We start from the raw sequence: 16,759 nt of genomic DNA, 5'->3' as shown, positions 1-16,759 counted from the left end.
CAAAATAGTTTGGGATCTCATTAAGGACAAACTCACAGTACAGTTTTCTCAAAAAGTATTGGGGTACCTCATGATTATTGCATGGGGGCTGATCAAATACCATCCACCACCTATCCCAAAAATTGTTCTTAATCCCTTCATGATGACACCAATGAATAGGGAATCTCCTACATCCAGGGTGTAAAGGTTGATTCGTTCGAGGCTCTGTAAAAAGAGCACACAATTCAAATTTATTAATTTTCTTTTTCTTCACTACCACACATGATAATTTGTCAGCATAAAATTGCTTTTGTTCTTCCTTCTTACGGGACCAAAAATTTATTTGCCCACTCACAGATTGTATGTGAGATACAATAGATTGCAAAGAACTGGCAAGGTTTTTCCTATGGGAGTTTGTTCCAGTGGGATCTTTTAGCCTTGTGATTAAACCCTCAAGCTCTTTTTGGCTATTTTCTATTTGACCTAATAGGTTTTCTTATGTACCTATGGGATGTCTAGGGATTCTAGGAGGTTCTTGATGTACTTCTTCTTTAATATGGTCTTCATGAGTAGGTGATTGATGTGCTTCTTCTTCAATATGGTCTTCATGAGGAGGTGATTGAGTGTTTTCAACATTTTCTTGTTTAATCTCATTTCCTGATAATGAAAATAAATTTAAATCAATAAACCTAGTTTATTCTTCAAATTCATAAAAAAATGACAATAAGAAAATAAAAATACATACCTCTTTGAGCTCTTCGATGGCGTGGCGGCATTTTGATGAGAGATGGACAACTTAATGCCCAATTTCAAGCTTTTACAAAGGGCGAGCGCAAGAAAATGGCACCTGAAATCGCCAAAATGCGAGTTTGGAATGCAGAATGCATCCAAAATGCGGAGCAGGGTTTTTTTAAGTTTAAAATGCACATAAAGCGCACACACTATAGGGCACGCACCCTATAGGCTTGGTGTGCCAAGCCTTAAAGCCCTATAGTGCGTGCGCCTTATGCGCATTTTTCATTTTTTTTGAAGTGTGGCACCTTTTTGGTACCACAACTTCGTGCATATACCCACAATACAATTCATTTAATTAACAATACAATACACTTCATTTAATGAACAATACTTGATACAATTCATTATTACCCTATGCACGGTCCTATTTTTCCCCCCACCTCGGTCGAACGATCGGGGTCATACCCTACCGATGTCGTCCCTTGAGCGCCCTAAGTGCTAAAATTGTCAAACTTTGATGAGCCCTAACTCAGAATTCGTGGCACCTATGAATGATTGGTTTGAACCTACGGTGCCACAAGAGGGGTCCCTACAAAATCCTATCTCGGTTTTTCAAGTTTCCCTACGGTTTTATTAGGGCAGCAATTTTTCGATTAATAAGTTTATATTATAAATAGGTCTCATCAATCCTTTTTAAATAGATCTCAAAAAAATAAAATCATTTTTCATTAAATAGTCATCATTAAATAAATCTATTTCTCACTAAATTCGATTAATTTTCAACTATTAAAATTTATAATTATAAACTAATCCTAAATAATTTTTTTAATCACCAAGTGCATAATTAAATTTCAAAGAACTACCAGCTTATTAATTTTAATCTTTGAAAATAACTTTCAATATTCTAAAATATTTTTAATTTTAAATTAAAATTAAAAAATTAAAATATTAAAAAATAAATTTAAAATACTTATTTTAATTTTACAAATAAATTTCAATTACTTAAACAACTTAGAATATAAATAATTTTTTCAATTATTTGAATAACATATAAAGTTCAATTACAAACTCTAAAGTATAATTCAATTATAATAAAACAATTCTTAACTCAAAATATATATATATTTTTTAAATAATTAATAATTAACTCAAAATATTTTAATAATATAATAAATTATATTTATTTAATCTTAAATAAATAAACTAAAATGTCAAAAAAAAGTAAACGTAAATCTACAAACAAATTTAGAACATAAATTTAATATGATTTTAAATAAATTTGATATATGTGTTTATATATATATATATATATATATATTTGAATTTGTATATGCATATTTTGAAAGAAATCTATTAACCAATTTATTTCCTACATGCAGATATTTTTTTTTTTTGATAGAAAATAAATTTTGTCACATGCATTTGATTAAATCCATCAACAAAAACAAAAAAAGATTTCCTTGCAAAAATCTGAAATAGATAAAATAGATTTCTTTTGGAAAAAAATAAAAAATTTCTTATCTACAAAATTATGTAAGAGACAAGAAGAAGATTTTCTTTTAAAAGAAAAAGCAAGCAATGAATATGCAAGAGAGGAACTTGGATTCGAACGAAGAACCTTGTTGACCTCCTTCAATTCCTCCTTGAAGCCTGCTAATGATCTTCTCTAAAATCCTACAACACATCTACAAAATTTCTCCTACAACTAACATGATATTGAAATTAAATTTATAAGAATTTTAAGACTACTTTATCATCCAAAAACAATGAACTCCCATTTTTTGAAAATCTAGAACTCAATATAGAGAAAAGAGAGTCATTTTCCCACTACAAAAAAAATTAATTGATTTCCATATTCTTTTCCCAAAATAATTTTATGTAAAATGATTAATTGTCATAGTGGGGGTTACATGCAAAAATTGAATTTGAAATTCTCTTCTTACAACATGTGCTAAATAACATATTGAGAAAATAAACAATTTCTAAACTAATTTCATGCAAAAATGATTGTTGTCATAGTGGGGGTTACATTTGACCATGCAAAAATTCAAATTTGAATCCTCCTCCATTTTATCAAAATGCATTTTGTAACTCCTTTGTCATAAAAATGTCATGAATAGAATTATTCTTGTCATAGAATAATTTTGTAACTCCCATGTCATATATTTGCTAAATATAATATGTGTTCCCTAATATTTTGAATTTAAAATTTCTTTTCTAGAGTCTTCTAGTTTCTCCTACACCATGTGCTCAATTAGGATATTGAGAAAATAAGTAATTTTCAAATAAATTATGACCTCATGTATGTCTCGCCACTTAAATTCTTTTTTATTTAAAAACTTCAACCTCATTTCTTTTCTATCTAACATTAATCATAAAATTAATATTACAATAGTAGTAGTAATAATAATAATAATTATTATTATTATTATTATAATAATAATTATTATTATTATTATAATAATAATTATTATTATTATTATAATAATAATAATTATTATTATTATTATAATAATAATAATTATTATTATTATTATTATTATTATTATTATTATTATTATTATAATAATAATAGTAGTAGTAGTAGTAGTAGCAAGTCATATCAAGGTCCAAAAAGAGGGTTATGACATAATTATAACACATCTTATAGAAATGTAGGGCGAATCAAGCCTCGAAAAAACATATACATTATAATTTACTAGGCGATTATGGACCGTTGATTGGGATGGACTTATAATAGAATTAGTGAAATCAATCCTCCCACAACATTGAATGATAATGGTATTGGCAAATATTGCGGAGAATTAAGACTCGCTTCCAAAAATGCTAGGCGAATGGGGTCCTCATGTAAATTGAACTATTGATGGCTATTGGCGAATATGGCAGTAAATTAAGGCACACTTCTAAAATTGCAGGCAAAAATATTAAATAGACTGTTGTGAAAATGTAGACTCTATTGGCAAAAACTTTAAATCGTTACAAATAATTAATAAAATTGAAGGCGAATTGAAATGCATTTGATTGAAAATGGATAAAGTCGGGGTAATCTAGCCACCCCATTCAATCCAACTTATTCGTCAATTTTGAAATGGCCAATACAAAATATTCACCAATTGGCAAAATATTTGCCACTAAAGTTTTTGTTGCTAATTTAGATACCATAAATTGTAATTTTTCTCATGCAAATATAATTAATATGATGTAAAGATAAACATTTTTATATTGATATTATCTAATTTGAAGATTAATCCAAATTCAGATATTTTACATGATAGATTTTATTTGGGAAAAAACTTTTCTAAATATATCTTTTATTGAAAATGTTGAATATTAAAAAATTGGATCTTTTTCATGATAAATATTTTTCCAAAAAGAATTTTAGATATATTTTATGTCATTGAAAATGTTGCATATAAAAAAAGTGTACATCCAACAAAATTGAAAGAACGTTAATAAAATAAGATATGCAAATATATAAATACTACAAAATAAAGGTATGATACAACGAGTGAATTTGTTTTAAAAAAATAATCTCCAGTAAAATTAAATTAAGAAAACTTTCAAATATTTTGTGTAAATTATTATTAAGGACTAAATAAAATAAAATTATGCAAACTTTTTTGAAGGGCTATAAATAAAATCAGATTAAAGAAACTCTCAAATTTTGAGAAAACACTAAATTTCAAGTACATATATTTTATGAAAATCAAATTTGTAAAAGATGAATCATGTAACATTTTGTAAAAGACAAATAATGACAATAGTTCAAGTGTACCTTCAAAGAAATAAACAAAATGATCACAATTATTCAAAGATTTTAAACAAAATGACATCAATTAGCAAAGAACAAAACTTCAAGTGTTTTTTTTTTATGAAACCAAATTTATGTAAAATTGAATTATGCAATATCTTATAAAAAAGTTAAATTATCGCCAATCACATGCTTTAAACACTGCAAACATATTCAAAAGTGCAAAAATATATACCATAAAACTCATTTAAACATATATAACTTTAACCACAAATTGTCTCTATCGAAAACTTCATATTGAACTCCATATTTTAACCCTCAACAAACCTCTAACTAAAACATAAATCCCAATTGATTCAAAATTTATTTTAAAAAATTATAGTCACATAAATTTGTCCATTTTAATTAAATGAATATTTACTATTTATTTGATTAAAAATCCACTAGCCAACAGTTAATTAAATTAACATTTAATTAATTCATCCTCAACCATTCTCCTATTAATTAAATAAATTATTCAATTTATTTAAATTAATTCATTAAACCAAATTCACAATCAATTAAATGAATAAATTCTATTTATTTAATTTAATCTCCTTTCCTCTTTTAAATAAATAATTAAAACATTTATTTAAATCATTAAATCCCCCTACTTGCATTCTCCTAAAAATGCAAATTGCACCTATTTTTTGAAATAAATGAATTTTATTTTAATAAAAAACCTATTTTCCCTCACCCACCAAACCCACTTGCAATTATAAACCCCTTCTAGACTCTTTTAACCCCTTCCTAATTAGCCTAATCCATCCCCTAATTGTTGTCATATTCCTAAGCAACTTGAAGTCACTTCTCAAAGACTCCAAAGTCTTTGAAAAGCATTTAATGCTTTATGTGTTCAACAATTTAACCTCTAAAGTTTTCCAAACCACTAATGGCTCTTACATGACCGTTAATGGCTCTTACATAACCATTTATGGTTAGATCCACTTGCTCCCATGGTTAGAGACTTTACCTCTAAACTCAACTCTCATTCAACCCATGGGTCTCTTCAAGAATTTATTGCTTTGACCATGGTTATCCTCACTAACTCTTGCACAAGAGTTTATCCATTGGATAAAGGCATTATTCTTTGAATAATGAATTTATTCACTCAACTCAACATTAACCTTACCTCCCAAGTTAACCCTCAAGTCATGTCAAGCATTTAATTCTTCTTCCCTCTCCCCTCAACCCATCTCATGTGGACATTTGTCATCCTGGGATTGGGTTGAAAGCCCTCACAAGGATCTAAAACCCTTCAATTCCGACCCTTGTTGAGATTACTCGATCTCAACCATCCATTGCTCTATTTTACCTTTAAATAGAGCTCGCATTCCTCATTTTCTCATCCTCAATCCTCAAGCACATCTATAATCATGAAAACTTGTATGAATTTAACTTATAGCCAATTTTAGAGAAGAGCATTTTAGCATAATTCACTAATATATTGTCATTTTGGACTAAAATAAATCTTGGTTTATTTCATAGCATCTCAGATTAGTTTGTTTTACACTTCCATACCATAGTTTAAAATATTTCAATCTTAAATCTCCATAAGACATCCATAGTGCAAAAAGTTGCTGAGAGCTACACTCATTTGGAAACTTGGAGAGGAGAGGAACAAGGGAGGAAGAGCTACAAGCATGGTGGAAGTCATTTGGAGATTCCTTGTTGCATTTGCTTTTATTGTTAAATGTTTTATCGTGCTTATAGTGTCTCTATTGATATGCTTGTTTAGAGTAAACTTTGGTTGACTAACACTAACTCTTTGTTTCTTGTGTTTTTCATGTGTGTGTTGCCTCACCACAGGTTTTTCTAACATCCTTCATTTGCAGAGCATCAAAAATAAATATAACTACAACATAAATTCCAACAAATTCAAAGATCCCTTTCTAGAAATAAAGAGAGTGTGGTAATAGGGTCCTTAATCCCCAAATCCTCCCGATTATTGAGCTTTGACTACCATTTTTATTTCAAATATTAAACTAAAAAACCATCCAAATCACATTTTAAATTTGAAACTATTTTAGCCCACCTGTACCATTATTTTAAGAAAAGAAAGAATCTCACTTCATCAAGAAAACATGAGGTTGTCACTTCCCCATTGAAAATATGAGGTTAGGGAGGCTATAAATAAATGGAAACCTGATATTGTCTTTGTGCAAGAAGTAAAGCTTAGTGGTACCCACCTTGTTTCTTCTCTATTCAACGCTTGGAGAGGTTATTTTTTTCTCCATACATCGCATATGGAAGGAAGGGGGTTTGTTATTAGTGTAGCCTCTTGGATCAATAATTTTATCATTGATAAAGGGGAGGAACCATCAAACAGTTGTGTGTGGATTCTATTGTTTATCAATGGATGAATAATTGGTTTATGTTATGTTTATGCTCCTACTATAACCAAGTGCATAATTAAATTTCAAAGAACTACCAGCTTATTAATTTTAATCTTTGAAAATAACTTTCAATATTCTAAAATATTTTTAATTTTAAATTAAAATTAAAAAATTAAAAAATAAATTTAAAATACTTATTTTAATTTTACAAATAAATTTCAATTACTTAAACAACTTAGAATATAAATAATTTTTTCAATTATTTGAATAACATATAAAGTTCAATTACAAACTCTAAAGTATAATTCAATTATAATAAAACAATTCTTAACTCAAAATATATATATTTTTAAAATAATTATTAATTAACTCAAAATATTTTAATAATATAATAAATTATATTTATTTAATCTTAAATAAATAAACTAAAATGTCAAAAAAAAGTAAACTTAAATCTACAAACAAATTTAGAACATAAATTTAATATGATTTTAAATAAATTTGATATATGTGTTTATATATATATATTTGAATTTGTATATGCATATTTTGAAAGAAATCTATTAACCAATTTATTTCCTACATGCAGAATAAAAAAGAAATTTTTTTATTTTTTATTTTTTTGATAGAAAATAAATTTTGTCACATGCATTTGATTAAATCCATCAACAAAAACAGAAAAAGATTTCCTTGCAAAAATTTGAAATAGATAAAATAGATTTCTTTTGGAAAAAAATAAAAATTTCTTATCTACAAAATTATGTAAGAGACAAGAAGAAGATTTTCTTTGAAAAGAAAAAGCAAGCAATGAATATGCAAGAGGGGAACTTGGATTCGAACGAAGAACCTTGCTGACCTCCTTCAATTCCTCCTTGAAGCCTGCTAATGATCTTCTCTAAAATCCTGCAACACATCTACAAAATTTTTCCTACAACTAACATGATATTGAAATTAAATTTATAAGAATTTTAAGACTACTTTATCATCCAAAAACAATGAACTCCCATTTTTCGAAAATCTAGAACTCAATATAGAGAAAAGAGAGTCATTTTCCCACTACAAAAAAAATTAATTGATTTCCATATTATTTTCCCAAAATAATTTTATGTAAAATGATTAATTGTCATAGTGGGGGTTACATGCAAAAATTGAATTTGAAATTCTCTTCTAGAACCTTCTCATTTCCTCCTACAACATGTGCTAAATAACATATTGAGAAAATAAACAATTTCTAAACTAATTTCATGCAAAAATGATTGTTGTCATAGTGGGGGTTACATTTGACCATGCAAAAATTCAAATTTGAATTCTCCTCCATTTTATCAAAATGCATTTTGTAACTCCTTTGTCATAAAAATGTAATGAATAGAATTATTCTTATCATAGAATAATTTTGTAACTCCCATGTCATATATTTGCTAAATATAATATGTGTTCCCTAATATTTTGAATTTAAAATTTCTTTTCTAGAGTCTTCTAATTTCTCCTACACCATGTGCTCAATTAGGATATTGAGAAAATAAGTAATTTTCAAATAAATTATGACCTCATGTATGTGTCGCCACTTAAATTCTTTTTTGTTTGAAAACTTCAACCTCATTTCTTTTCTATCTAACATTAATCATAAAATTAATATTACAATAGTAGTAGTAGTAATAATAATAATAATAATAATAATAGTAGTAGTAGTAGCAAGTCATATCAAGGTCCAAAAAGAGGGTTATGACATAATTCTAACACATCTTATAAAAATGTAGGGCGAATCAAGTCTCGAAAAAACACATACATTATAATTTACTAGGCGATTATGGACCGTCGATTGGAATGGACTTATAATAGAATTAGTGAAATCAATCCTCCCACAACATTGAATGATAATGGTATTGGCGAATATTGCAGAGAATTAAGACTCGCTTCCAAAAATGCTAGGCGAATGGGGTCCTCATGTAAATTGAACTATTGATGGCTATTGGCGAATATGGCAGTAAATTAAGGCACACTTCTAAAATTGCAAGCAAAAATATTAAATAGACTGTTGTGAAAATGTAGACTCTATTGGCATAAACTTTAAATCGTTACAAATAATTAATAAAATTGAAGGCGAATTGAAATGCATTTGATTGAAAATGGATAAAGTCGGGGTAATCTGGCCACCACTTTCAATCCAACTTATTCGTCAATTTTGAAATGGCCAATACAAAATATTCACCAATTGGCAAAATATTTGCCACTAAAGTTTTCGCTGCTAATTTAGAAACCATAAATTGTAATTTTTCTCATGCAAATATAATTAATATGATGTAAAGATAAACATTTTTATATTGATATTATCTAATTTGAAGATTAATCCAAATTCAGATATTTTACATGATAGATTTTATTTGGGAAAAAACTTTTCTAAATATATCTTTTATTGAAAATGTTGAATATTAAAAAATTGGATCTTTTTCATGATAAATATTTTTCCAAAAAGAATTTTAGATATATTTAATGTCATTGAAAATGTTGCATATAAAAAAAGTGTACATCCAACAAAATTGAAAGAATGTTAATAAAATAAGATATGCAAATATATAAATACTACAAAATAAAGGTATGATAAAACTAGTGAATTTGTTTTTAAAAAATAATCTCCAGTAAAATTAAATTAAGAAAACTTTCAAATATTTTGTGTAAATTATTATTAAAGACTAAATAAAATAAAATTATGCAAACTTTTTTTAAGGGCTATAAATAAAATCAGATTAAAGAAACTCTCAAATTTTGAGAAAACACTAAATTTCAAGTACATATATTTTATGAAAATCAAATTTGTAAAAGATGAATCATGTAACATTTTGTAAAAGACAAATAATGACAATAGTTCAAGTGTACCTTCAAAGAAATAAACAAAATGATAACAATTATTCAAAGATTTTAAACAAAATGACATCAATTAGCAAAGAACAAAACTTCAAGTATGTTTTTTTTATGAAACCAAATTTATGTAAAATTTAATCATGCAATATCTTGTAAAAAAGTTAAATTATCGCCAATCACATGCTTTAAACACTGCAAACATATTCAAAAGTGCTAAAATATATACCATAAAACTCATTTAAACATATATAACTTTAATCACAAATTGTCACTATTGAAAACTTCATATTGAACTCAATATTTTAACCCTCAACAAACCTCTAACTAAAACATAAAACCCAATTGATTCAAAATTTATTTTAAAAAATTATAGTCACATAAATCTGTCCATTTTAATTAAATGAATATTTACTATTTATTTGGTTAAAAATCCACTAGCCAACATTTAATTAATTCATCCTCAACCATTCTCCTATTAATTAAATAAATTATTCAATTTATTTAAATTAATTCATTAAACCAAATTCACAATCAATTAAATGAATAAATTCTATTTATTTAATTTAATCTCCTTTCCTCTTTTAAATAAATAATTAAAACATTTATTTAAATCATTAAATCCCCCTACTTGCATTCTCCTAAAACTGCAAATTGCACCTATTTGTTGAAATAAATGAATTTTATTTTAATAAAAATCCTATTTTCCCTCACCCACCAAACCCACTTGCAATTATAAACCCCTTCTAGACTCTTCTAACCCCTTCCTAATTAGCCTAATCCATCCCCTAATTGTTGTCACATTCCTAAGCAACTTGAAGTCACTTCTCAAAGACTCCAAAGTCTTTGAAAAGCATTTAATGCTTTATGTGTTCAACAATTTAACCTCTAAAGTCTTCCAAACCACTAATGGCTCTTACATAACCATTTATGGTTAGATCCACTTGCTCCCATGGTTAGAGACTTTACCTCTAAACTCAAATCTCATTCAACCCATGGGTCTCTTCAAGAATTTATTGCTTTGACCATGGTTATCCTCACTAACTCTTGCACAAGAGTTTATCCATTGGATAAAGGCATTATTCTTTGAATAATGAATTTATTCACTTATCTCAACATTAACCTTACCTCCCAAGTTAACCCTCAAGTCATGTCAAGCATTTAATTCTTCTTCCCTCTCCCCTCAACCCATCTCATGTGGACATTTGTCATCCTGGGATTGGGTTGAAAGCCCTCACAAGGATCTAAAACCCTTCAATCCTGACCCTTGTTGAGATTATTCGATCTCAACCATCCTTTACTCTATTTTACCTTTAAATAGAGCTCGCATTCCTCATTTTCTCATCCTCAATCCTCAAGCACATCTATAATCATGAAAACTTGTATGAATTTAACTTATAGCCAATTTTAGAGGAGAGCATTTTAGCATAATTCACTAATACATTGTCATTTTGGACTAAAATAAATCTTGGTTTATTTCATAGCATCTCAGATTAGTTTGTTTTACACTTCCATAGCATAGTTTAAAATATTTCAATCTTAAATCTCCATAAGACATCCATAGTGCAAAAAGCTGCTGAGAGCTACACTCATTTGGAAACTTGGAGAGGAGAGGAACAAGGGAGGAAGAGCTACAAGCATGGTGGAAGTCATTTGGAGATTCCTTGTTGCATTTGCTTTTATTGTTAAATGTTTTATTGTGCTTATAGTGTCTCTCTTGATATGCCTATTTAGAGTAAACTTATGATAAAATGAAATGGAGTTTTATCATCAAAATGTTATGAATAGGACTAGTCTACATCCAGTTGTGAGGAAATGTGAAGTGAAAATTTGTAAAAATAAGTCTTCAAGAACTCTGTAGGAAATATGAAGTGAAAATTTGTAAAAATAAGTCTTCAAGAACTCTACAATACCTTGCTATGTCGTCTGCACCCATTGTGTTTTTTGCCGTGTTTTTTATTGGTTCCACTTTCTAGATTGTGCACTCTTTGTTATTTCATATTCAATGGAATGATTTTTCCAGAATATTAAAACATTATTAAAACAAGTGGTTGCATCTGATTCTATCTTCAATGGAATAAGATTTTGTGGTTGCATCTGATTTTGTCTTCAATGGAATAAGATTTTTCTAGATTTCTATAAATTGGTAAAACAAGTGGTTGGATCTAATTGGATTTCTCTGCTTTTGTATTTATGAAAGGTTAGATTTCTAGAGACTTCCTTGAAACTATAGAAAAAATAAATATTTACTTCAAAACATAAAATAAAATAAAATATGCAATGATTGTTACTTGTATAAGCCAATAGAAATAGAATTAAATAGTTTTATTTAAATTATTAAAATATGAATAAATATTAAAACTATTGAAAAGCAAACAATTTTTTTAAATTCGGTAATATGATTGGTCAACACAAAAAAAAATTGCATTTAATAGATGCATAAGTATCCTAAAGGGAAAAATGTAGATTCTTTTTTTCGATGGCATTCGATTACACTCTTGAATACTTCATACAAAATAATTGTCAAAGCCTTAGCTACAAGGATTAAACCTTGGGCTAAGGGAATAGTTAGGCCTAAACAAACTGGGTTTCTTGGTGGAAGATATATTTTGGATAACCTAATTTTGGCTTGTAGGACTAGTGAATGGGCACAATAATCAAGGCAGGATGCATTAAATTAGACTTTGACAAAGCTTATGATAAAATGAAATGGAGTTTTATCATCAAAATGTTGCAATATCTGGGGTTTGGACCAAATTTGTGCAAGCATGTTCAAATGCTATTTAAAGATACTAATGCTCATTTGATGATCAATAACTCATTGAGTAAACCATTTTTTTTGCAGCATTATATTATGCAAGGTTGGCCTTTATCACTTTTTCTATGTGTTTTAGTAGTTGATGCTTTGGGATATATTGTACAAAAGTATAGCCTAATGAATTTGATTAAAGACATTCCTATTACCAACAATGCAGTTGTGTGAATTCACATTTTGTTGATGACGATTTGTTTTTCATTCAAAATTCTAAATCTAGAATCAATAATGTTTTGGAGGTTCTTAATTTATATTGTTCTATATTGTGACCAAAATTACCTCACAATAGAACTAAATTCTTGTTGATACATTCTGATCCAATTCCTCATTGAATTCCTAAGCAATGGAAACAAATTAAACATAGACATGGTGTATTGGGAGTTTGTTTATTTGATATGTGAATTGATTTTTAACTAAGCTAAAACAACAAATTGTTTACTTGCAAAACAATTTTCTTTCATGTTTATTACTCATCATGTTAGATGCCTTGAAAAAAAAAATGAGAATATAAACAAAATCATGTGTCAATTCTTGTGGAAAAATTGAGAGGGTAAACAATGTGTAAAGCGGAAAATCGAACCCCAGGTGTTTCCCCCACTCCGAGGAGAAAGGAGGTCACTAGGATTGACGGTTTTCACTTAGGGGGGACTTTACATTCAAAAGAGGGGTTGAAACTCACAAGGTCCAATCCCACACAATGCAAGATTGAATTCTAAATGAGTTTCAAGGTTTGAGACATCAAGGATACCCTCTTTTGTAAAGAATGTAGATAGAAAGATTGAACTAGGAGTACATGTGAAGTAGGAAAGATTCACTTGTAAATGGAGATAGAGACACAGGATGAAGCTACGGACCTGAAATTAGCAGTAAAATGTCGAGACAATGTTGTTCTGCAAATTTGAGCGAAAGTTGATGGGACGATGGTGCCCGGAGTGCACACGGTCCTCCGAAAAATCTGTGAAACGAAGGGGGATCTGTTCGTCTCTGCACAAGGATTCCAGATCTTCAATTATAGTCGCGTACCTGCAACCTACGCACAGAAAAGAGAGGACGATTGGGGGGTTAGGGATTAGGGGTTTGCCTTTAGGTCAAACCCCAGTTTTGGAATTAACCAAGAAATGAGAATGTTGTAAATGTAAATGTTTGTAATGTAATCAAGTACTGATACCTTGTTGTAAGAATGTTTGTATTCTTACATGCGAAGGTGTAATGATGTTGTATGTTATAGGTTGTAAGTGATCTCCTCTTCAATGGTTGAATCCTTGTCTTGAATGCAACACTTAGCCTTGAATGGAGACTTAGAATGCTCAATTGCTTGAAGGAATGATTGAATGCTTGAATGTTTGAATGTTTGAATATCGCTTCCGCCTCTTGCTCGCATATGTTTTTCCTCCCTCTTTTGGGAGAGGGAATGTAGTTTATATACTTGTCAATTAGGGTTAGGAGACTTATTTTTCCGACCTTAGGCTGACCTAGAAGCATTATTTTCTGAATTGCAAACTTAAAGACCCAATGCCCAACAAGAGACCGGGCCCAAAATAGGGCCAGGGACCAGGGCTCTGGGCGCCATGGTCCCACCTCCCGGGACAACAGGGTGCAAGGAAGGATGAGGCCAAGGTGCAGAAATATGCAGTTTTTGGTGTCGCAAACAGGTTTCGGGGTCTCCATTCAGGTTCAACGTTGCGCCGCCATCGTGAAGACCCAAATGCAGTCAAAATTGCAAGTGTCGCAATTTTAGGACGCTACATTTAGCCCCCACTTTAGCGGGAGTATAAGCGTATGCCCATACTTCTGGTAAAGTACAAGGAAACAACATTGAAAGACTTTCACCACGTCAAGGAGGCAAGATACACCAAGCCCCCAGTGGACTAAGGATCTTACGACTTCGATTGACAAAGTAAAAGGGAAGATCATGAGGGAGAACCATGATTTTCAGTAGTAAGGTTCCCTCACTATGAGTCATGCAAGAAAAATACCAAAAATTTTCAAGGCAAAGCTAAGTTTGCCAAGAAATTTTCAAGTATCTTGAAGAGATATGAACGGGGTGTATGCCCCCCTACGTTAAAGCGATCGCACACGCCTCATCGGGGGTGATTGCTTTAAGGTAGTGATACATATAGGAAATGAGAAGGGAAAGGAGCACGTTATCACAAGGATTTAGCCCCCAAGTGTGAGATAAGCCCAAGGATAATAGACACAAAACACAAAGCACGAGGTGACTTCGCTTTCCTTGGGGTCAGTATGCTATTATAATAATTCATGTATATCATATGTATGTATGCATAATTGTTCTTCATTCCCCAATCAAGGAAGGTCACCTAGAAGAAGGGAACACATGTGTCTTTTGAGTCAACATGGGAGAGACCAAGAGAGATCTCAATGCTTTGCATCATCCTCAAGTAGACAACACTAAGGACAACAAATAGAAGAATGAGAATAACACATAGAAGAAGTAACAAAAGAGATCAAGAGAGGAGGAGAGAGTCTGCCATGCTAATGAACTAGTCTAGCACATCATCCACCCCCCGATCTTGCTGATCAATATTTCGGGAAGGCAGGAAACACGCTAGAAGAGGAACATCCAACACAGCAGATGGAGCTATCACAAGATCCAAACAAGGGCTATGTTCATGTTCCAAGCCACGTTGTTCTTGTCTAGGAGCTAGGATAAGTGCTTTAGAAAATTCGTTAGATAAATGGTTATCAACATCAACATATTCATATTCACTATCAGAAGCAAAAGAAGTAACATTTTCATCATGAATAGCATTTTCATCTATATCATCATCAAGATTTATAAAAATAGGATCTTTAACTCGCACAGGATCAAGATCATCATGTATCTTATGTTTAGGAGATTTTGGCTCAATTTTCGGCTAAGGAGAAAATGGAATAATACTAGCTGAAGGTGTTTTGGGGGATTGCAAAGTTTTGAGAAGCAGTTGCACAAGCTCTAAGATGACGCTTTCGTCGGCGTTCACGTGCAGAACGATTTCGTCTAGTCTTAGTAGGAAGTTGAGAAGATTGAGGAGGAGGAATATTCTCATCCTTATCACTTGTGTGTTTGGGTTGTGATCTCTTAGGTTGGATAATAGGAGAAGAGGAAGGTCTCTTCTCTCTATAAGAGGAAGGAGGAGGAACTGCTCCATATAAAGGAGGAATATCTGGTTTAGGAAGGAGACCAAGTCCATCATGACGAGGAGGTATAGGTCTACCTTTATAAAGTTTATTAGGCATAGACATAGTCACATCCATAGGGATGGGTTGGGAGTCTTCTTGAGGAAAGACATTAGTTTTATCTTTCAAAGGAAGAACTTCCTTTTCAAGAACGATAGGAATATCAAGTTTGGGTGTTCTAGGTTCACTCAGAGATAGGATCATATCTTTTTTCCACTTTTGATAAGATTTGAAAAGATGATCGCTTCACGGTGGAAGAGATTGGAATTGTTTAGGCCAAAAATAATCAATAGGAACGCTAGAAGTTCTTTCAGCTAGTTTAAAGAGACTATGATTGACAGTAACAACTTCACCATTATGGGGAAATTTCAAACACTTGTGAATAGGAGAAGCAATAGCTTTCATGGAAGATAGCCAAGGATAGCCTAGCTTCACACGAAATTGTTCGGACGATGGAATAATAGAAAAGCTCACATCAAGGGCTTTGTTATGGACCTCAATAGGTAATGTAATAGAACCAATTGCAGGAGAAGAAAATGCATCAAATAATTTCACAACCACATTTGTTTTGTCATAGATCACTTGATTCAATTGCAAAGTAAAAAGAAATTCTTCAATAATGACATTAACCATACAAGAAGGATCAATAAGCACTCCACGGCAAGGTGTATTCTTGACTTTTGCAACTATATATAAAGGACCATCAGGTGCCCTGATAGTTTCACTGGAATCAAATGTGATGGAAGGTTCTTTAGGGATTTTCTGTTGTTCCACAAAGTTAATCACATTCGGAGTCATAGACACAAGACTATCAGGTGAGAAAGAGGAATCATTAGTCTCAATCACATTAGAGGTATGAGAAGGTAATGGATCAGTAAAAATCTTAAGATTTTGGTTAGGAGGAGCTATAGATGTGTTGCCTTTATCATTCACACCTAAAATAGAGATAGTATTATTATCAATCAAATGTTGAATTTTACCCTTTAAAGCAAAACATTTTTCAGTATCATGCCCAGGTTGACGATGAAATTGACAAAAAGATTTGTTATCAAAATAGGGTGAATTAATCTT

Source organism: Cryptomeria japonica, chromosome 6 (assembly GCF_030272615.1).
Source record: "Cryptomeria japonica chromosome 6, Sugi_1.0, whole genome shotgun sequence".
NCBI classification, from domain to species: domain Eukaryota; kingdom Viridiplantae; phylum Streptophyta; class Pinopsida; order Cupressales; family Cupressaceae; genus Cryptomeria; species Cryptomeria japonica.
The sequence above is the reverse complement of the archived record's forward strand: the minus strand, read 5'-3'. Positions refer to the sequence as shown.